Genomic DNA, 24,227 nt, shown 5'->3' with positions numbered 1-24,227 from the left:
ACATGGTTGCCAACCTTGGAGATGTAAGGTTGTGCATTGGAGAGTTTTTCTTCAAAAGTTTATGCAAAACAAAATGTTTGTGAGCAAACCATGGAATTTTTAACTTCTTACCTTTCATCCCTAACTGAGCCTCTGTGCCTGGGCCTGGATTCACCAATTACTTTGCCTGAGCTAACGCAGGCCCTAACTGAAATGGACTCGGGGAAAGCTCCTGGGATTGATGGTCTACCGGCAGAATTTTTCTTGGCTTTTTGGGACCTTTTGGGCCCTGAATTATTGAATGTCCTGGAATCATCTTTGGTGCTTGGAGAACTCCCCCTAAGCTTCAGAAGAGCAGTGGTGTCGCTGATTCCAAAGACTGGAGATCCACGACAGATAAAGAATTGGCGGCCGGTCTCGTTATTATGTACGGACTATAAAATATTGTCAAAAGTGTTGGCCAGTCGGTTGAAGACGGTAATCGGTGATCTAGTCCACCATGATCAGAATTACTGCATCCCAAACAGATCTATTTATGATAATTTTTTTTGATCAGAGATTTAATGGAATGTGATTGCTTGGGTAAACATTTTGGGATAATATTCCTTGATTTGGAAAGGGCTTTTGAGAGTGTTGATCATGTTTTTTTTGTATCGTGTGCTAGAAGCATGTGGCTTTGGTGCCAATTTTAGGGCCTACGTGACTTTGTTGTACAACAATATATTTAGTTTATTTGAAATAAATGGCAACGGTTGCTCGAGTGAGATGTGCATGGAAGAAGTTTCGGGAACTGAGTGGCGTGCTGACGAGGAGGGGAGTGTCGTTGAAGCTGAAGGGAAAGGTGTGTGCTGCATGTGTGAGAAGTGTTATGATTTATGGGAGCGAGACATGGGTAATGAACGTAGAGCAGCAACGAAGGCTGGAAAGGGTGGAAATGCGAATGGTTCGCTGGATGTGTGGAGTATCGTTGAGAGAGAGGAAGACAAATGATGAATTGCGAAAGATGATGGGAATTGAGCCTGTGATGAATGCTGTGAAGAGAAACAGTTTGAGATGGTTTGGTCATGTGTTGAGGAAGGATGAAAGTGACTGGTTGAGAAGAGTGATGGAAATGAATGTAGAAGGAAGTAGAGGACGGGGAAGACCGAGAAAGACTTGGCTAAAGATGGTCAAAGAAGAAATGCGGGCAAGGGGGTTAACAAGGGGAGATGCAGAAAATAGGGCAAAATGGAGAAGATTGTCATGGGGACCGCAAGGCTAACCCCCGCTCTTGCAGGGAAAATGGCCTTAAAATGCCTGTTGTTGTTGTTGTATTTGAAATAAATAACGAACTCAGTTCTCCGGTACAGGTTCAAAGAGGGGTGAGACAAGGATGCCCGGTTTCTGGGTTATTATTTTCCTTGGTAATGGAATCACTCCTAATTTTATTTCGGAAAAATATTTCAGGAGTGACTGTATCCCCTGGGAGTCCTTTAGTAGTTGTATCGGCTTATGCAGACGATGTCTGTGTGGTTGTTAAGAAGGAGAGTGATATCCCTGCACTTGTTGAATGTTTTAATCTTTTTTGCCTCGCTTATTCTTTGTAGTGTAACTGGGACAAGAGTAAGGCCTTATTGATTCCCTGTCTCAAGAACATTCCACCTGGAACAGTGCTGGTACCACCTGTGCATCTAACAACAAAGTTAAAATGGGTAGAAGACGGAGTCAAATACATTGGGGTTTTCCTGGGATCTCCACATTACGTCCTCAAAAATTGGGACGGGATTGTTGAGCATGTCAAAAAAAGATTGGGACTGTGGAAACGAGCTCTGCCCCACCTTTCCTACAAAGGCAGGGTTCTAGTGGTTAATAATTTGGTGGCTTCTTCCCTGTGGCATAGGTTTATCTGCCTTCAGCCACCTGAGGCACTACTAAAGGCATGTGCAGAGGCTACTGGTGGATTCTTTTTGGAGTGGTCACCATTGGTTACTACCAAATGTTATATGTAGCCCCTTGTCTGAAGGTGGCCAGGGACTGATCGACAAAAAAAGTCGTATCATGGCTTTTCGGCTGTGTACCATACAGCAGTTGCAGTACAAGGAACGACTGCCAAGCCGACTTTTTTTTTTGTTTTGTTTTTTTGTTTTTTTGTATACTGAATCGAGGCTCGTGAAAGAGCTAACATTTATTTCACAAACAAATCAACCAGACAAACAAAATATACAAAAAGAGGGAGCGGAAGACAAGATGGGGAGAGAAGGGGAAGCACACAACCACAACATTTGAGAGCAGGGAGAAGTGTGGGAGGGAGAGGGCTTGGGGGCAGGAGGTGTGGGAAGGGGGGGGGGGGGTGGGAGAAGTATAAAACACAAGGGGACAGAAATTAGCGGGGGTAGAAAAGATCAAGGTTTTGGATGGGGGAGGATAAGAGATGGTGGTGAACAGCTGTTTTAAAGACCTGGAGGGTGGAGTGGGATTGAAGAGAGTGAGGGAGTTTGTTCCAGAGGTGGGAGAAAAGAGGAATGAAGGAGTGAAGGTGAGCAGAAAGTCTTGATTTTGGCAGTTTAACCATAAGAGGGTTGCAGGCAGATCTTGTGCGACCTGTAGGAATATTTGGGGGACAGAGCACAGAAAGGGCTGGGGGGGCAAGGCCAGAGAGGAGTCGGTAGAAGATGGAAAGACCACCAACCTGCCTGAGGTGAGTGAGTGAAAGGCCCTTGGAGTTAGCTTCATCGCGGGAGATTCCAATGATTCTGAACGCTTTGGTTTCAACAGCGTGAAGACGGGCTAGGTGTGAGGCAGGAGCACCAGACCAGAGGGGAGAGCAGTATTCCATAGAGCTGCGGATGAAAGCCTTGTATGTGGTGATGTCAAGTAGTAGATTTGTTATTGCCTAAAGTTCAGTTATAGACGTTGGGTGCTAATGTGTTATGATTTATATGATGTCTAAAAATGCTATTTCATAAAGTAAATAAAGGGTTTTTGCTTCGTTTTAGTTTTGGATGAGGAAAGGTTTAAAATGAGGTCATGCCGGACAATGGTATACGTGTGCTTTTTTCAAGGCTGGTCATAAAACCACGCCCACATGCGCTTGTTTTTGCGTAATGCAAGTAGAATGACATGAACCTATCGTTAACTATATATATTTTGTTTTAATCTCAGCAACGCATGACTCTGTATAAACATGCTTTGGATTACTCATGTACACAAACCCATAAAATATATGGGTTTGTTTGGCTAAGCATACACTCTTCTCTTTGTGAGTTACAGTTCTGTTTTCTCGGAGCCCAGAAAAACAATTGGTCCAAATGATAAAGGAAAGGCTGACTCCCCCGAATGATAACGGTGGGAGGAACCTCTCCCAGTGTTGTTTGTTCCCTCGGAGATTTCCTGATAAAACGTGTCCCTATATAAATGGACTGGGAATCAATGTGTTTTCAGGAAGGCTTGACGTGGCATGAGACTGGCTCTTGCTATAGATGTCTTGGCCTCCTCCGGATCTGTATAAGTTGGTTATTAATAAAGCTGCGCCATTTTTCAGGCTATTTGTGGACTTCTTTTGCAAACGAAGAGCTGATTCTTCACAGATGGTACCAGGAGTGGGGTGTCAACAGACGCGGAGGACGGGAAACGGAGCCCGAGGGACAGGAGGAAGGCTGACCTGAGGCCGGCGCCGGCACGTTGATTTGATTAAAGGTGGGAGTTGTTTTATATTAGAGGGCTATTATTCCAAATTCGTACCTTCCTCCTTCGAGCGGGTTCAGTCTCCTTGTCTTCCCCGCTGTCTGCACTCGAACAGAAATTGTAAGTAGAGGCTCATTTAGGCCTCAGAATGGCGTAGCTTTGTTAAAGCCAGGATAAATAAATAATAGTAAGGATACAAGTAAGGACTTAACAGTAAGCTTAAAGTTACAGTTAGCACCAGGAGGGGAAAATGAGGTCGGACAGCCATATAGGTTGAAACCAGGTGGCCAAGATTTTTCCAGGAAGGAACAGCCCAGAGACAAGATGGGGTATGCCATTGCATGCCAGGGAACGAAGGGCTGTGGCTAAACTTAGATAGAAAGCCTTAGGAACATAGAAGGCCATAGGAACATGGCCAGTAAAAGGATTTGCGCAGGATATCGGTGAAGATAACGTTCGGTAAAAGGGAAGGGGGGAAAGTGAGGTCGAGCCAGGCCGAGAACTTTCCAGGAAGGAACAGCCCAGAGACAAGATGGGGTATGCCATTGCATGCCAGGGAAAGATGGGCTGTGGTGAACTTAGAAGGTCCAGATAGAAGCAGGCCAGGACCTGGTGGACAAGAGAAAATAAATAAGCTCACAGGAAATGGGCCAGGTGAAACAATTAAGGAGGTAGTTAAGCAAGCAAATCAGCGGCTAATGCCGCTCGTCCATAATCCGGACCAAGACCCCGCGAAAGGGGAGGTAGCCACCATGCCCCCACCCCCCCCCCAAGACCTGAGCTCAGTCCCGGGGCTCTAGGCAACACCCCCCACCCCCCCAAGACCTGAGCTCAGTCCCGGGGCTCTAGGCAACACCCCAACACCCCACCCTGCCTTCCCTTTTTTTCACCTCAACCCACCCCCCGTCCAAACCCGTCCCAAAAAAAATCCTTTTCCTTGAATGAGAGACGTAACATGAATGAGGAATGAATGTATATTGGGATGTTAATTGACGTGTGTGTCTGGCCAATGTGTTTGTCTGTGTGTCATGTGCAAAGCAGAGGGTTTCGGTGTGAAACTTTGTAAGCGATCTGCTCGACTTGGGGGAAATTCAGGCCGGGAATGTCCATTTTAACGTCTATCCGAGAGAACAGGCGAGGTCCTGAACTGAGTCCGGATTTTCATCTGTTTGGGAGTTGTTTGGGAAGCGAATTGATATAAATCGGGTCAGGAAAGCACCCGGAGTGCCCTTGTCGATCTACTGTTGATATGAAGCGGTTTCTCGGAGATGGTTGCAGAATTCGAATCAATATGTGTGTTTTACTTGAATTGAAGAGTTCATTCAATGGCAGATATTGTGTATTGTATGTGTGGGATGTATCGCTGAGGCAGCTCACCTTTGGAATTGGTGTCATATAGTGCATTTTGGGTCAGAGAGGTCAAGCGTCGGAGATCCTGTTAGCTAGGGATGAGTTCTGACAGCTCAATGTTCTGACAGCTCACTACATGTCAGGTCGTGGATTTGTTATGACAGCACTTTGTTATGACAGCCGACTGCATGTCCCAACGCGAGGTAAACCCCGCCGCGAACGCGAATAGAGCGGCGTGCAGGGAGTGTTGGGATTCGTGTGGAGGCACGAGGGTGCGCGCCAAGACGGGGGGCGGCGTGGCGTCGTCGCGTTGAGATGGTAGTGCCAGGTCAATCGGCGATCTCTGAATTTAAATCGGATTTTTGTCATGTGTGTTGTGAAATTAAACGTCTATCCGAGAATCCTGGCAATGTTCGTTTAACTAAAAAGTGTGGTACAAACCTGCGTTTCCGCCGTGCGGCTCCGTGGAAGTTTGGGTAGAGGGATATTGTGTGTTCAGACAGGAGCCGAGCGAGCCGCGAGTCACGGGTGTGCTGTATGAGATTCGCTCAGAGTGCTGGCGATAACTCGCCCACTCTCAGAGGAAGTGTGTGCCCAAATGCATTGTGGGTCATTTCGACTTTGCTGGATGTCGGACGTTCACATGTCAGTATCTTGTCAGAATCTTCTTCTTCATGTCATGTCCTTCATCCTTCATCTTCTTGTCAGAATTAGACATGAGTCATGAGCCATGTCGGAATAGTGGCCGGCTGCGACATATATGCCAGGCAATGTCACAGGACGAATACGTTACTTATAAGATGGATTTTTATTTAAGATGGATTTATAAGATGGATAGATGGATGGATTTATTTAAGATGGCTAAAATAAACGATTTCAAGACAGAGTAATTAATTTCCGGAGTCAAGTTCCAACAGGAAGTCTTGTTCATACAGTAAGGTACAGTGCGGAGTGGCGGCTGGAAGATGCATCGAAGCATTTGGGATGATCGATGCGCCGGACAAAGGGTATGCTGGCGAACGATGCTGATAAGGTTAAGTTATTAAAACGCATATGGGTCTGGAGGCAGATAATGTGGGACAAGCTGCCTCACGGGCGCTGCAGGGAGAGTATTTGGAAATTCAATAATTTGAACAGAAATGTCACGTTTTCAACAGAACGCTGATCCGAGGAAGGAGGACGGTCGAGGTTTCAACTGTCGGTATGTGGTGTGGCTTGTGCCAAGGTGTGGGCGCGAGGAGGTGCGTTGATGAAGCGTTGTGCGAACGAGGAAGGATGTGCGATGGGCATTGTGAAGCACGCCTCGTACGGAAGGTCCTTGGACGAAGTGTGACGGTTGTTGGATTCGTAGAAGTTAGCATTATGCTATGTAGAGCCACATTAATGGTCATTTGTCCATTGTCGCCGGACTTGCATTACTTGTGGGATAATAAAGCGCTGGTTACCCCAATTCGAAGTTTGACCTTTTAAAGTTTAGTTGACCTTTGTTCGAGATATGCAAGGGAAAGGTCAGAGGTAATTCACTAACCTTGGAAGAACGACAGGCGGAGTCAGTCTACAGGGTGTTGCTTTAACGACAGGATATATAGGACTTAAATCTGGAGAATATCGGGACATTATATTGTGGGTAAAACCAAAATCATGTACATAATTAGTGGACAGAGAATATCGAGTTTTTTGTTGTTGTGGAAGCGTCAGTCAGGTACAGTACGCTTGGAATTTAATTTAACCGGGTCGAGTACAGTGACGTGTTCGATCGAGCTGTGGGGATTTGAGATGGATTTGAGTCACGTTAAACCGGGGGTTTTGGTCCAGCCTGCAAGGAGTCCAGGGGCTTGTTTTAGGGCTGGGTCGCCAAAAATGGGATGCTGTGCCCATCTGGATGTAAAATTATCCATCAAGGACGGGGAATAATGTGCAGTGTGATTGGGTAAGAGGTAAAGGCCATAAAACACCAACCCCATGAGGAACGAAATAAATGGAGAGATGTTGGGATCACATGATGGTTGGGATTGAAGAACAACCTACTGGGATTTCAAACCTGTGTTTGGGTCTGGGGCAACTGGGTGATGGGCAACAGTGTATGAGTGAGTAATTATGATCTGTTTAAATGTAAGAGGCGGTGGAGAAGAAAGGGGTGATGAAAAGTTATTTGTTTAGTGTGAAGTAGGTTGGTTGCTTACTTGTCACAGTAAGATGAGAGTTGTGTTTTTAAGCTTGGTCTTTGAATGAATTGTTGCTTGGAATGTGTTGATTGGAAAAGTGATTTTTGATCGCTGATCCGATCTGGTTTTGAATTGTTTGATTTAATTTTGAATTGATTGGAGGTAATAAGGATTTGTGTTGATTTCCTGATTTGAGTTCATCTGGAAACGAAGACAGATGGGATTAATGTGTATATCAGGAACAATTTGGAAAAGAAATATGGATATATGACATTACTAAAATATAACCAAGCAATTGAGAGTTCTTGGGTTAATGGGATATAAATAAATGCATCTACAAGTTGATGGTTTATAAAAATTTAGGTCTGGATGATACTTAAACGATGAACAATGTTGGCAATATACAAAGAATGTGACTTGTTTTTTGGGGGGAAAACATGTGGTTTAAATTTGGTTGGCTAAGTTTTAAAGATGGAGATGTTTCGCAGAACTCTTATGATTATTTACATGAGTGGTGGACTATTCCATGGCGAAGCATTTTTCAGTTTTTATGATTAAGGTTTAAGGTCTTTATGATCTGTTTAGTGTATTTTTCAAAGGAGAGGGTTTTGGTCAATGATGATGCCAAGATTCCGGATGTGGATACTGGGAAACCATCGATGTTGGGGGGAATGAAGATTAATTCAGATTTAGCGTAGTTAAGTTCGAGGAAGCTGATCTGAAGCTAGAATTTTATTTCAGTTAGGCAGTTTGTCAGGATAGAGTGGGTGGTGGTGGAGCACGATTTGGTGGAGATGAAAAAGCTGGATGTCATCGGTGAAGCAGTGGAATTGGAGACCATGGTGCATTGGCTATGGTGCATGACGGATTAAGTGACCAAGGGGGGATAGGTACAGGACGAAGAGGAGGGGGCCAAGAACTGAACCTTGGGGGACACCTTAAGGGGGAGTGAATTGTGGTGATTAAGCTGTTGTAGATGCTGTCAATTTTGCTTTGGATGAATGGTCCAGGAAGGAAGGAGGGTGCAGGTGGCACCAGGTGTGAGTGCACAGGTGTGCACCAACAGGTGTGTGGAGCAAGGTGGTGGTATCCAGGGAGCTGAGGAGTTTGTTCACGTTGTAAAGTTTGTTTATTTAGTTTGTTTATTGTAGAGAAGAGTGCTTTTGGGATTCCGGAGCCAGAGTGGATAATTTGAGGGTAGTAGGTGGAGTAGAGGACATCTTTGCAGTGCTGTAGGTGGTCCTTGTGGGGCTTGGGAGTGAACTGATTTGGGTTTAATAGGCACAAGCTGGTCTAAACAGGGTGAGGAGGATGGTGTGATTGATGATGTCAAAGGAGGCGTTGAGGTGAGGAGGATGAAAATGTTGAGGTTGCCGGCATCAGAGGAGAGAAAAGGTCGCTGGTGATTTTGAGGAGAGCAGTTTCAGTACTGTGGCTGGAGTAGAATCCGGATTGGGATGTTTCATACAGGTTATTGGCAGAGTGGTGATGTTTGAGTTGAGTGGCCACAGCACGTTCCAAAATTTTTGACAGAAAGGGTAGATTGGAGATGGGTCTGAAGTTATTTAGGGTGTCAGGGTTTAGTCCAGGGTTTTTCCAAAATGGGGGTGAAGTTTCACGAGTTTTTGGGGAAATCGGTATGTGAAGCTGGATTAAGTTGGAACTGCTGGATGAGCCATGGAGATGGATTGGGTTTTGTTGTTGGTTGTCTGGGTGTTCGGTTGTTGCATTGCCAAAGGTTTCTGTGTGGTGGACACACTCGTTGGCTGTTGTCTTGTGTGACGTGGATGGAGATGTATGTGGCTGTGTGTGGCTGCCTGGAGGGGAAGGCGGCTACAGTGGTTGATATTGGTCGTGGGTTGTCCGGGGTGCTTCGATTTGCATAAGGGGTGAAGATTGGGATATTACATTATTTTGAGTAAGTATTGGCATGAGTAATTACAGAAGTAATTATGAGTTATTATGAGTAATTAGTGGTATGAGTATTAGTTATGAGTTCCAGGTGTTGAGCTAGTTATGCTAGTTATCCAGCTAGTTATGAGTAAGTGATTATTTTAGTAAAATTACATGTTTCGCTGTGTTGTTGATCTGGGGACAAGCTAGTTTGATGGGTACCCTGGGGTCTTCAGCGTGTCTATGTGTTTGTCTGGCTGTTACACTAGACTCTGGGATGTGTTTTCATGAGACGAATTTCAGAATTGATGACAATTCAGTGAGTATGGTGGACAACGTGAAGTGGCTGGTGTGAAGGAAGGGGTTGGGAAAGATGGACCCCCTTCACGAATACCCAGTAGGGTAGCTTAATTTCAGACATAACAGTGAGAATCTATTTTGAGCGAATCACAGTGGGTGAGGAAAACATTGTGTGTGACCAGACACCAGAACTGACCAGAATTGAAATTGGAAGTAGACCAGGTTATTTCTATTATTTGTTTATTCGTGAAAATAAATAAATAATAGGGGGAGGTTCATGGAGGTTAATGGTGGTTTGTTTGTATTAATCGAGGTTAATGGTGGTTTGTGTTTGTGTTAATGGAGGTTAAAGGTGGTTGGTTTGTGGTAATTCTAGTTGAAACTCTCGCTGAAGTAATTTTCGTTTATTTTTATTTTTTGATTCGATTTGAGAGTTGAGATGATTGATTTTTTATTAATTTTATAATTTTATTTTTATTGATGTTGGAAACAGGTAATGGGATGCTGAGAGAAGGATTGAATTTAATTTGAATTGGACTGGATTAAATGGGATTGAATTTAAAAAAATTGAATATTGGATAAAAATTGGATCCACTTGAAAAAGTGGATTAGGAAATTGGAGACCTGTAGACCAGGCGCTCCCAGGAGACTTGTGGACCAGGTGTTCCACCAGAGGAAAAAAGACCAGGTGTTCGTGGAGCACTTCACCTGCAAGAACGCCTTGGAACCAAGGTGGAAGGGACCAGTCCAGGTGTTGCTGACTACACCAACGGCAGTCTTTTGCAAGGGCAAGACTTCGTGGATCCACGCCACGCACTGTAAGTTGGCCATACAAGCACCAGACACCACACCCCCAGAACACAGTAAGGATGGGCCTAATCATAGGTACAATACTATTGATAGCGACAGCAGCTAGGGGAAATTCCGATTCCAATAGATGCGAAAACGAAACCCGACACCTCACCGTAACATGGGGACAAAGAGTATCACCACCATGTTTCGAACAGAAAGCCCTGCACACAAATTGGGTGAACGTAAAATGGCTAGCACTGTCGGCAGGGCCTGGACGCGTTGGCATGATACTACAAAAGCAACGAGAGTTCCGGGAAGACGGGCAAGCTAGCATTAAGACCTTGGCCCAACCAGGATACCAATGGGGAACCCCTGATTTTAAGCTACAAACACGCACGCGCCTAGAGAAAGGCATGACTATGCAGGTCCGGTGCAGCGTCTGGACCCCTGGCGCGGCCGGTGGCGAAAGGAACTACATACCATGCATCGAATACATACTCACGCCACAACCCCAGAATAAGGCCCCAAAGAAGGGTGAAAACACATATTGGAAAGTGGCCAGGGAAGTGGCAACAATTCAAAATAGGACACACTGCTGGTCGTGCATGCACTTTCCCCAAGCAGGCACCACAGGAATACACATGATAGTGCTACCCTCGTCCCTCAATGACCTCTGCTCACAACCTATCGATTCCCCATGTTTAGTCACCACACTGGAAAGAGAAGGGGTTGACAACGGCAAGAGTTGCAATCGACAATTTAATTATCGCCCGTCAATGATTGCCCATGTGGCCGAGAGGCCTGCCCCCGTCTGGGTCAAACCACAGAAAGGGAGGGTCTGCCTCCAGGGTTCCGGCCACTTGCGTATGGGAGAATCAGAATGCGCCTACACTCTCCCCGGGAAGCTGGGACAAGGGAGCTCGGGGATTACATTACGAATAGTACTGCAAGATAAACACAACCACAACATAACGGCTATAACATTCTCTAGGGGGGTTAGTAGGATTAATGGGGTGGTAAAGGGACTCCAGTGCTTATCCACCCACCTGGTCCCACCCCATGGGACAATGTTTATATGCGGCGACAAGGCTTACCCCTATTTACCAAATAATTGGGGGGGCACATGTTATCTGGGTTCAGTTCTTCCTGACGTTGAGATACTGGGTGAGCTAGACCCAAAGTCCTTGGACAGGCGTTATAAGAGGTCAGTCATGAACGAAGATGGAACCACTAAACTACACGGGAGTCTATGGGAAAAGGTGTTTGGTTTCTTCTTCCCAGGAGCGGGCACAGTCATGGATAGTTTCCGGATAGACAAATTGGCTTTGGCCCTAGAAAAGGTGGCAAACGACACCGCTACGGCTCATGACATACTATTGGACACGGTGATTCACATGCGTACAATGGTGATGCAGAATCGGGTGGCTTTGGACATGCTCTTGGCAGAGAAAGGAGGGGTATGCGGAATTATAGAGGGAAAATGTTGCACTTACATACCCGATCCATCTGAAGGAGTGTCAGCCGCAATAGTGAGACTAAGGGAAACTAGCCACGCCCTGACGATCGATCGGATCGCGCGCGAAAATTCTTATACATTTAGCTGGCTCACTGACTGGTTCCAGGGATGGACGGGCACCATAGTGAAGTGGTTATTGACCGCACTGGCTGTGATAATCGGGGTAGTAATTTGGGGGGCACTAATGAAATCTCTAGTCCTCCTCTATATGAGAAAGTATTTTACAGGATGGAAAGTGAAGAAGCCGCCGACAACAACTATGGCTCTGACCACAGAGGCCGTCGACCTGAACGGGTCCTTCAACAAGGCAGTTGCGACCAGCGCTCCAGAAAATTGTATTGAATTTTGTGGCAACTGTGATACTTGTGTGGATCCCATGTGGGAACTGGCTGCTGCCTGTAACGGTGTATGTGATGACTGTGATACTTGTGCTATAAACCCCTTGCGTGTACTGGCTAACGCTGCTTATGTATTACAAGCTGACAGCTGCACGCCCCCTTCCGACCCAACTATGGATCTGATTGCGACACTGGGTCTGGCGGTTGAGGGACCCGACGCGGATGTCCTAGACCCGCAAGCCGACCAGGCGCCCATGGGAGACTTTGACATAAAGGAAGTCCCTCTCTTTTCTTCAAATGTTTCGGATCTCTTTGATCCAAATGTTTCGGATCTCTTTGATCCACATGTTGCGGATCTCTTTGCTTCAAGTGATTCGGATTCGGATTTTTACGCTCTGTACCCTGACCAGGAAATTGAGACACAAGATACTGACGACATTTTGTATTCCCCAGAACAGCAACACGTGAGGGACCTCATGGGCATGACCGTTGATTAACTTCGAAGATCTGCAAGGACTGCGTCTGCAAAGGGTGGGGGGAGCCAGTTCCGCAGGGGAAGTGATGCACCCTCTGGCGGAGCAGAACCTCATCTGGACCAGACGTCTTCGTTGTGGATCCGAAACGTTAATGAACTTTCATGTTTTGAGCCCTCAGGCTCCGAGCACGCACCACACGACACGTTCGCCAAATGCACGGGCGAGGCGCTTTGGGCGCACGATATGCCCTTGGGAGATACCCGCATTACACAATTATTTTTTCAATACCCGCATTACACAATTATTTTTCAATAAAGCCCGATGTGGCACGTTGTCTCTTAAGATACTTTGTCTCGACGAGACAAGAGGAAGGAATGTCAAGTAGTAGATTTGTTATTGCCTAAAGTTCAGTTATAGACGTTGGGTGCTAATGTGTTATGATTTATATGATGTCTAAAAATGCTATTTCATAAAGTAAATAAAGGGTTTTTGCTTCGTTTTAGTTTTGGATGAGGAAAGGTTTAAAATGAGGTCATGCCGGACAATGGTATACGTGTGCTTTTTTCAAGGCTGGTCATAAAACCACGCCCACATGCGCTTGTTTTTGCGTAATGCAAGTAGAATGACATGAACCTATCGTTAACTATATATATTTTGTTTTAATCTCAGCAACGCATGACTCTGTATAAACATGCTTTGGATTACTCATGTACACAAACCCATAAAATATATGGGTTTGTTTGGCTAAGCATACACTCTTCTCTTTGTGAGTTACAGTTCTGTTTTCTCGGAGCCCAGAAAAACAATTGGTCCAAATGATAAAGGAAAGGCTGACTCCCCCGAATGATAACGGTGGGAGGAACCTCTCCCAGTGTTGTTTGTTCCCTCGGAGATTTCCTGATAAAACGTGTCCCTATATAAATGGACTGGGAATCAATGTGTTTTCAGGAAGGCTTGACGTGGCATGAGACTGGCTCTTGCTATAGATGTCTTGGCCTCCTCCGGATCTGTATAAGTTGGTTATTAATAAAGCTGCGCCATTTTTCAGGCTATTTGTGGACTTCTTTTGCAAACGAAGAGCTGATTCTTCACAGTGAGGAGCTCAGGTGTGCCAAGGAAGGACTTCGCACGACGGAGGATGCCCAGTCGGCGACTGGCTTTGGAGGCCAGATTTGAAATGTGGTTTTCCCAGGAAAGATCATGGCAAATAGTGAGACCCAAAAGCTTGAGTGACAGAACTTCTTGGAGAGGATTATTCAGAAAGTGGATGGGAGGGTTTTCCAGTCGGTCTTTTCGGAGAGACATCGTAAGAGTGTGAGATTTATCAGGATTGAAAGACATGTTCCATTTGTTTGTCCAGTCTGTGATTTTGTCCAGGTCTGCAGAGAGTGAGGAGGCTGCAGACTGCCAATCTGAGGGATGAGGAATGGAGCGACAGAGAGTAGAGTCGTCAGCAAAGAGATAGAGAGGATTTTCAAGAGAGTCAGAGAGATCATTGATGAAGACCAGAAAAAGCACAGGGCCCAGAACACTACCTTGGGGAACTCCAGCCTGAACAGGAAGAGGAGATGAGAGAAACCCATTCAGGGCCACACGTTGACTACGACCAGAGAGGACGTCCGCCAGCCATGCGTGGAGATTTCCATGGATACCAACGGAGGAGAGTTTGGTGAGCAGAGCAGGGTGTCAGACCGTATCGAAGGCACGTGAAATGTCAAGGGAGACGGCTCTAATTTCCTGTTTGGCGTTGAGGACCTCCATCCATTGTTGAGAAAGCAGAAGCAGCATGTCCAGAGTAGAGTGACCAGGTCTGAAACCAAATTGATGATCAGAGATCAAGCCATTGGAGAAGAGGAAAGATTTCATATCTGAAGCAATGATGGATTCCATGACTTTGCTGATAATTGGGAGAAGGCTGATTGGTCTGTAGTTGCTGGGATCTGTTTTTGCACTTTTTTGTGCAAAGCGGTGATGTTGGCTGATTTCCAAGCAGATGGCAGATGACCTTGAGCAAAGGAGAGGGTGAAGAGAACAGAAAGAGGGAGTGAAAGAGCGGAAGCACATGATTTTAGGACCCGTGGGCTGATGCCGTCAGGACCAGTTGCAGAATCAGAGTCGAGGGTTGACAGAAACTTTTCCACCTTGTCAGGAGGAAAGGACACAGAGTCCAGGAGCAGCTGGGTACGACTGGATACGGTGGGTACAGAGAGGGATGGGTTTGGGACACAAGATTTAGAGGCAAACACAGAGTTGAGGCATTCAGCTTTTTCACGTGCGGAGTCAGCCGTTAAGCCGTTTGAGGTGAGGGAGGGGATGGAGGGGGAACAAACACCAGAAACAGATTTGACCAGACGCCACCAGGATTTGGAAGAGGGAGACAGATAAGAGAGTTCGGTCTTGAGAACGGTGAGATATTGTTTCCTGGCTCTCCTGAGGGTGGACACACACTTGTTTCGGGCTTTGTGAAAGGAAATGAGATTTCCTTCCGTTGGATTTGCTTTCCAGGAGACGAAAGCAAGTTGCTTCAGGGCAACAGCCTCACCACAAGATTCCGTGTATCATGGACGGGAGGAAGGGTATGACAACTGAAGACGAGATGGGATAAATCTGTGCATGAGAGAGAGCAATTTACTTTGAAAGAATTCCCAGGATGAGTTGATGTCAGAGGCGGTAGAGATGGGAGACCAGTCCAGATGATTGATGGCTGCTTGAAGACCGTGCCAGTTGGCCTGAGTGAAATGCCAGACTCGCGACGCTGAGGAGGCTCTCTGAGAATGGTCAGAGAGATGTCCACTTTGACAAGCACATGATCAGATGAGCCGATTGGAGCAGAAGAAGAGCAGCAGACATTTTCAGGGAAGTTTGTCATAACCAAATCCAGAAGAGAAGATGCTCCGTTGACTGAGATCCGGGTCGGGAAATTGACAGATTGTGTCAGTCCCAGTGAGTCGCAGAAGTCCTTTGCTGAAGAGCCATGGCTGGTGAGAGAGGTACCCACACCCAGCCAACTGGCATGGTGACAATTGAAATCACCACATATGAGGAAGAGAGAGTTGGGATGGGTAGATAGAAGTTGGTCCATATTATCAGACAGCGAGATGTAGATGGAGTCATTGCTGTTTGGTGGACGGTACAACACACATATGAACAAAAGGTGGGAGCGAAGGGGAAGCCGTAGCCAAAGGTATTCCTGGGGGTGAGGTGGAGAGAGGGCAGTGGAGGGCGAGTGAGGAAGAGAGATTTTTTATAAAGATAGCAACCCCACCTCCAGGACGAGGCTCAGGTCTATCATACCGGAAGAGGGAGTAACCTGGGAGAGATACCAAGGCATCAGAGACATCATGAAGGAGGAAAGTTTCTGTTAAGCAGATCACATCTGGTTTGTCAGAAGCAACCTGTATGGAGAGATCAGTCAAGTTTGAGCGAAGGCCCCGGATGTTTGAGGTCCATACCATTAATGAAGAGGAAGGGGGAGCATCGGGTCCAGAACAGGGGGGGGAGGGGTAGGGTAAGATGTGGAAGAGGAGGAAGAGGTAGGGAGAGCTGTTGAAGGTGTGTCAGAGATTTCAGAGATTTCAGAATAGCTTGGAGAAAGGGAAGAATGGGGCGGACAAAAGGTTTGATGGAGATTGGGTGAGGCACAGTGAGGTGTTATTTGAGGAGGAGGAAGAGCGAGGCAGAAGGTTGGGGGAGATGAAGGTGAAAGTTGGAAGGGGGAAGAAGCAGGGAGGATGCTTTGAGGAGGAGGGGTGAGAGGGGAGTCAGGAGGGGAGGAGCGTGGGAGAGTCTCGGAGGGGAGGGGTGTGGGGGGAGTTTAGGAGGGAGGGGAGGGAAGGGGCAAGGGGGGAGATTTGAAAGGGATGGGTGATGGGGAGGATTTGGAGGGGAGGGGTGAGATTGGATTTTGAAAAGTGTACGATTCATGGGAAACTAACATTTTTTGCAAAATGAGTTTGAGACCTTCGAGTCAAAAATATGTTTGAGGACACTGAAGGAGGGGTGGAGTTCTGGATAGTTTAGGGAATGTAGAAAGGAGGAACTGTGAGAGATGGTATTATATATATTTTTTGGAATGAATAGATTTGGTGAGCAAGACGAAAGCATCCTTTTGTAGGAAAAGAAGAAAACTGTGTTATAATATATGAGAGAAAATAGTTGTTCACAGGAGAGATTATACATTTTTAATCACATGATCGCGTGATCGCGAACGAAGAACGAACGAACAAAAAAGAACAACAAATAAACGAATAAGACCTGGGAAGGAAAAAAAAATTTGGGTTTTTTTTTTTTTGAGTAGAGATATTAAACAATGAGGTATGGGGTGAACGACTGGGACGAACCAGAGAACGAAAATAAATGCAGCGCATTCGACGAATCGCTGAGAGAAAAACAAAACCACAAGGTCGGAGACGGTACGGTAGCCAAGCCTACGAGTACTAGGCCGCAGAATACTCGATACGCATTAACCGACGATTGTGTATACATGTACGAAAAATTAGCACCGAAAAATTTCCAAAAGATACGCTATAGGTACACACACCGAAAGATAGATACAGTCTCGACAAAAACACAATTGAGAAGGATCACTTAGCTTTGAAAGCGTGAGCGCATGGAACAGCTTCGAAAAGACGTGACCTCGCCGTGATCTCGCGAGATCCTCTCGCGAGACTTCTGGCCTATCACATGCTGTGAAAAGCAAGCGGGCTCGGATACGGCCTTGAACTTTTCTTAATCCAACTTTCTTAATCCTTCTGAAATGCCTTCTCCAATATGTCGACACATCCCATCTACCATCATTCTATCAGAGCCTTCTGAATGCCTGGCAAAGCCTTTTGACTAGTCGCCAGCAAGAAACCTGTGCTACAAACATGTTTGTGGAAGAACCCCTTTTTTACAACCCGCTTTTTCCTGCAATTCCAAGAAGCCGAGACTTTTATCAACACTTTATTACAGCAGGCATAATCAAAGTGTTGGACCTCCGCCATGATTCTGGTTGGGGGTGGAAGTCGGTGCAAGAGATAGCTGATATGACTGGAATATGGTCAAACAGAATAATTGGAAGAGTCCTAAAGGAAATAGTAAAGAAAAGCTTCCAACTTGGACTAAGATGGAAACAGGAAGTTTTGGTGACATCCAATGACTGGCAATTTCCTGGTTTATTGGTACAGCTTAGTCACGGAGACTTGCCCCCAATTAGTGAGGGACAAATCATTTTTCAGAAATGCAGTCATAAAGACCTGTATCGTTTATGTACTGCAGTTCTGCTTGGGAACTCACCGTTAAATGGAGTGGCCAGGTGGAAAGGGCTAATGCCAGAAGGACTCCCATCTGAGCCTGCATGGGAATCAATGGACAGTAAGCTGGTAAGAAAAAGGACAGGTGATCTCCAGTGGCGAATGATACACTGGATCATTCCGTCTAATAAATTAGTGAGTCATTTCACGCCCACATCTACGTGTTGCCCGTTCTGTGTTTGCACAGAGGATGTGTTCCATGCGTACATTGATTGTGCAAGACTCTCTCTCTCTCTCTCTCTCTCTCTCTCTCTCGCGCTCTCTCTCTCTCTCTCTCTCTCTCTCTCTCTCTCTCGCGCTCTCTCTCTCTCTCTCTCTCTCTCTCTCTCTCTCTCTCTCTCTCTCTCTCTCTCTCTATCTCTCTCTCTCTCTCTCTCTCTCTCTCTCTCTCTCTCTCTCGCCACCTGTTCGCTGTCAGTGCATTGGGTGCGGTGTCATGGCGTCTGCTCGTGTTTTGGCATTGTAGCTCCGTGCTCGTGGTTTGTATCTTTACCCTCCCCTTACCTCTTCTCACCTTTGTGCCGTCTTTTGTGTATCTCCCTTCCATGTTATCATCCCTTTCCCCCTCTTGAGAGTGAGAGAGTGAGGGAGCACATGTGGTGAGACCGGTAAAGGTTCCCCCTTAGGGCGGTTCCTTCTTCGGTTTTTTTCGCTTCGTGTTACAAATCATAATACTTTTTTCCGTTTCTTTTTTCGTAAATATTTTTATTTTTCGTTTGATTACTGGAGCTTTTTGGCTTCATTAACCCTTTATACATTTATCCTTTGTTTAAACGTGGAAACGATGGCGGATATCTCTCGTTACACGTCTCTTGAAGCGCTAACCCAGAAGCACGGGTTAGTTTGTTCACCTCCATCGGGAATCGACCTCGAGGCCATTATCCTTGCCGTCGGAGAGATAATCGGTTTGGATAATGTAAAAGCGGCTTCACTCATGAAAAAACGTGTGGTAATCTTTGTTTCCACAGTGCCCATGGTTGTGAAGGAGCTGCGCTCCAACGGGAGTCGAAAGAATTGACGCGACCAAAGACGGAATTCGTCCGAGTTGCTTTATTGAAACAAAACAGCTCAGGTATTCTGACCCTAGCCCGTTTATCGGGCAGCAATATATATACACATTTATGTCGGGAAGTTTGCCCGGCAAAAGCTATACCGGGCATGCCCGGGTGTCAAGGGCGAGCCTTGGAAAGGCGAGTCTGGACCTGCCCGGGCGTGTTTGGCTGCGGCCTGGCAAGTCGAGGCTGGGCGTGCCCGGGCGCTCTGGACGAGCACTGGAAAGGCGAGAGCGGGCATGCCCGGACGCTCTGGGCGAGCCCTGGAAAGGCGATAGCGGGCATGCCCGGACGCTCTGGGCGAGCCCTGGAAAGGCGATAGCGGGCATGCCCGGACGCTCTGGGCGAGCCCTGGAAAGGCGATAGCGGGCATGCCCGGACGCTCTGGGTGAGCCCTGGAAAGGCGAGAGCGGGCATGCCCGGGAAAGACGAGACCGGGCGTGCCCAGGAGGTTCGGGCGTGCCCGGGAACAGTGAGTCCGGGCATGCCCGGGAGAGGCGCGTCTGGCCGTGTTCTGGCCGGTGCAAGGCGATTGTGTGCATCCAGCGGTAACTGCTACACACGCCCCTCCAGAATCGACCTGCACCGGCAGGGTCAATTTAAGGGGGGTCCGGATGACCCGGCTGAAGCGACCCCTGGAGGGTCGTGGGGAGGGGTCCGACGTGGTGGTGGGTGGTCGAGCGGGGGGAACTGTGGACGGGGGGCGGCCTCGCCGCGGAGGAAGGGCCAACTGTGGTGGTCGGTCGACGTCCATGTGCGCCGGTTTGAGGCGGTCCACAGAGATCCGGTCCGACCGGCCGCCAACGTCGACGACAAAGGACTTGTCGCCCCGTCGCAGGACCCGGAAGGGCCCGTTGTACGGCGGCCGGAGTGGCCCCCGGTGCGCGTCATGATGCACAAAGACGTACTCCGCTGTGCGAAGCGCCGGGGGGACGTAGGACTGGGGGCCTCCGTGGCGGGACGTTGGCACGGGGGCAAATCGGCGGGCGGCCTCCTGGAGGTCCGAGCGCTGGTGTGCAGCGGACCAGGGACTGGTAGCGTCGGGCACGAACTCGCCCGGGACGCGGAGCGCCTGGCCGTAGACGAGCTCGGCGGCGGACGCCCGGAGGTCCTCCTTGGGGGCCGTGCGGAGGCCCAAAAGACCCACGGCAGCCGGTCGGTCCAACCGTCGTCCTGAAGGCCGGCCATGAGTGCGGCCTTCATGGAGCGGTGAAACCGCTCGCACAACCCGTTGTCTTGGGGGTGGTAGGCCGTGGTGCGGTGCAGCGTGACCCCCAACGAGCGGGCGACCGCGCCCCAAAGTTCGGACGTGAACTGTGGGCCGCGGTCGGACGAGATGTCCGCCGGTGCGCCGAAGCGCGCGACCCAGGTGGCGATGAACGCCTGTGCCACGTCGGCGGTGGTGGTGGAGGTGAGGGGCACGGCCTCCGGCCACCTGGTGGTCCTGTTCACCATGGTGAGCAGGTGGGTGAACCCCCGCGATGGGGGCAGGGGACCCACCAGGTCCACGTGGACGTGGTCGAAACGCCGTGCAGGCACGGTGAAAGGTGCCAGCGGGGCCTGGGTGTGGCGGTGGACCTTGGCCCGCTGGCAGGCCGTGCAGGCGTTGGCCCAGTCGCGGACGTTCCGTCGAAGGCCGTGCCAGACGAAACGCGCCGACACCAGCTTCTGAGAAGCTTTCCGGCCCGGGTGAGAAAGGCCGTGGATGGAGGCGAAGATGCGGCGCTGCCAGGAAACGGGCATGATGGGGCGAGGCTGGCCCTGGGAGACGTCGCAGAGCAGGACGGTGCCCGCGAAGGGGATGTCGGCCAGGCGGAGGCCCGTGTCCGCCGCCGGGAGGGCCTGCACCTAGGTGTCGGTGGTCTGGTCGGCCGCCATGAGCGCGAAGTCCACGCCGAGGTGGACCGCGTTCGCTCTGGCCCGAGAAAGACAGTCGGCCACAGCGTTGTCTTTGCCGGCGACGTGCCGGATGTCCGTGGTGAATTCCGACACGGCGGAGAGGTGGCGCTGCTGGCGGGCCGACCACGGCTCCGTGACTTTGGCCATTGCGTAGACCAACGGCTTGTGGTCGACGAAAGCCGTGAACGGGCGGCCCTCCAGGAGGTGTCGGAAATGGCGAACGGCCAGGAATAGACCGAGCAGCTCGCGGTCGAACGTGCTGTATTTTAACTCGTTCGGCCGGAGCTGCCGGCTGAAAAAAGCGAGTGGCTGCCAAACCCCGTCCACCCATTGTTCATGGACGGCGCCCACCGCGTAGTTGGAGGCGTCCGTAGTGAGGGCGATGGGCGCGTTGAGCACCGGGTGAGCCAGCAGCGTTGCGTCGGCGAGGGCCCGTTTTGCGCTCGCGAAGGCCGCGTCCATGGCCGCGGACCAAACGATGTTATGCTTGGCCGGCTTGCCCCAGAGGGCTTCGTAAAGGGGCCGCATGAGCTGAGCAGCGCGGGGCACGAATCGGTGATAAAAATTCACCATGCCGAGGAACTCTTGTAGGGCCTTGATGGAACGGGGACGTGGGAACGTGGTGATGGCCTCGACCTTGGTCGGCAGTGGCACGGCCCCGGTCTTGGTGATGCGGTGGCCCAAAAGGTCAACGGTCGTCGTGCCGAAGTGGCATTTTGCCGGGTTGACAATTAAGCCGTGCTCGCTGAGGCGACCGAACAGTGTTCGGAGGTGGAGGAGGTGCTCGGCGCGGGACGTGCTGGCGACGAGGATGTCATCCAGATAGACGAAAAGAAATGGCAGGTCGCGCAGCACGCCGTCCATTAAGCACTGGAACGCCTGGGCCACGTTCTTGAGGCCAAACGGCATCCTCAAAAATTCGAACAGGCCGAACGGCGTGATGACGGCCGTCTTCGGGACGTCGGCCGCCCGGACAGGTACCTGGTGGTATCCCCGTATCAGGTCAATTTTGGAAAATATGACCCGTCCCGCCAAACGGGCGGAAAAGTCCTGGATGTGCGGGATCGGGTACCTGTCGGGGGTGGTAGCGTCGTTGAGGCGGCGGTAGTCGCTACACGGGCGCCATCCGCCCCCCGGCTTTGGCACGATGTGCAGTGGTGAGGCCCACGCGCTATTGGAGCGCCGCACGATGCCGAGGTGCTCCAACGCGTCGAACTCGGCCTTTGCCATGGCGAGCTTGGCCGGGTCGAGGCGGCGGGCCCTGGCGTAGACCGGCGGGCCCGTAGTGGGTATGTGGTGCTCGATCCCATGCCGCACTGCGACGGCCGAAAACGTCGGCCGTGTGAGGGCCGGGAATTCCGCGAGCAGGCGAGCGAACTCGTTCGCCGTCGGGAGGGCGCACGCCAGTTCGGTCGGCGTGGAGCTGCTCATCGTGCACGCCAGGGAGCTGAAGGTCTCGGCGTTGACAAGGCGACGACGTTTGACGTCGACCAGCAGCCCGTGCGCGCAGAGGAAGTCGGCGCCCAGCAAAGCCATGGGGACGCAGGCGGTCACAAAGGTCCACTGAAAGCGCTGGCTGCCGAAGCAGAGGGTGACGTTGCGCGGGCCGAAAGTGCGTATGGCCGAGCCATTAGCAGCGACCAAAGAGGGGCCGCAAACGGCGTCCCGCCTGTCCTGCTCGGAGGCGGGTATGGCGCTCAGTTGGGCGCCGGTGTCACAAAGGAAACGCCGCCCGGACGCTTTGTCCCGAATAAAAAGCAAGTTGCCCGAGTGGCCGGCGCTCATGGCTGGGAATGAACGCCGGCCCAGCCGTTTCCCGACTTGCCGAAAGTGCACGGGGGTCGGCACGTCCGAGCCTTGTGTCCGAACCTGGCGTGGTAATAACACCACGCCTGGTCAGGTGGAGGCCCCGGCCGTCGTGTCGGAAGTGGTCGGTGCGGCGTGGCGGCCGCCAGTTTCACCGGCAGTTCGGCCTCCAACCGCGCAGGGCGCTCGGGCATCGTGGGCGTCGCCTCGGACGGCGGCAGGCTCCAGGTAGCCGCGCCGATGTGTTGGCCCACCGAGGAGATCTTATCGGCTTCCCTGGCGAGGGCGCGGGGATCGGTGATCGACGTGCCAGCCAGGGCGAGGCGTACCGGGTGAGTCAGCTGGCGAAGGAACAACTCGCGGAACAGAAAATCCGGAGAGTGCTCACCGAGCAACGAGAGCATATAGTCCATGCGCTCGGACGGGTGCGTGTCACCGAGCTCGGGCAGGTCGAGCAGGCGCCGTGCGCGTGCCGCCGGTGAGAGGGCGAAAGCGTCGAGGAGGAGCGTCTTCAGCGCATCATACTTGTCGGCAGCCGGCAGGTGCTCGAGGAGGCTCAGGGCACGGGCCGCGGTGGCGGAACCGAGCGCTGCCACGACGTGGTGGAAGCGGGTGTCGTCCGCGGTGATGCCTCACAGGGCGAACTGGGAGTCCGCCTGGGCGAACCAAACAGCCGCGTGAGCCTCCCAGAAGGTAGGCAGTTTAAGAGTCACTGCCGTGTCCATGTCGGTAGGTCACCAGTGAAGGAGCTGCGCTCCAACGCGAGTCGAAAGAATTGACGCGACCAAAGACGGAATTCGTCCGAGTTGCTTTATTGAAACAAAACAGCTCAGGTATTCTGACCCTAGCCCGTTTATCGGGCAGCAATATATATACACATTTATGTCGGGAAGTTTGCCCGGCAAAAGCTATACCGGGCATGCCCGGGTGTCAAGGGCGAGCCTTGGAAAGGCGAGTCTGGACCTGCCCGGGCGTGTTTGGCTGCGGCCTGGCAAGTCAAGGCTGGGCGTGCCCAGGCGCTCTGGACGAGCACTGGAAAGGCGAGAGCGGGCATGCCCGGACGCTCTGGGCGAGCCCTGGAAAGGCGATAGCGGGCATGCCCGGACGCTCTGGGTGAGCCCTGGAAAGGCGATAGCGGGCATGCCCGGACGCTCTGGGCGAGCCCTGGAAAGGCGATAGCGGGCATGCCCGGACGCTTTGGGCGAGCCCTGGAAAGGCGAGAGCGGGCATGCCCGGGAAAGACGAGACCGGGCGTGCCCGGGAGGTTCGGGCGTGCCCGGGAACAGTGAGTCCGGGCATGCCCGGGAGAGGCGCGTCTGGCCGTGTTCTGGCCGGTGCAAGGCGATTGTGTGCATCCAGCGGTAACCGCTACAGTTGCTCAAATAGTCGAGCACGGGCTTTTCTTTGCTCCCGATGTGTTTGTTCAGGTATGTCCACTCGACACGCCGGCAGTTCGGGTTTCTCTCTCTAACGCTCCTCCGTTCCTTAAGAACAAAGACCTGGTTACTGAGCTAAACAAACTTGGTTCTGTCGTCTCTTCAGTTACTATGGTTCCTATACGAGGGGAAAATAACCGTTTAAAGCACGTCATGTCCTTTCGTCGTTTTGTTTATATGATTTTACCTTGTGGTGTAACCTCTTTCAATGCGGTCTTGCCCTTCAAGGTCGAAGGTCACACTTATCGGGTCTTTGTCTCCACATAGT

Source organism: Myxine glutinosa, chromosome 10 (genome assembly GCF_964187855.1).
Source record: "Myxine glutinosa chromosome 10, kmMyxGlut1.1, whole genome shotgun sequence".
In the NCBI taxonomy this organism is placed as follows: Eukaryota; Metazoa; Chordata; class Myxini; order Myxiniformes; family Myxinidae; genus Myxine; species Myxine glutinosa.
Note: the sequence above shows the minus strand (reverse complement) of the source record.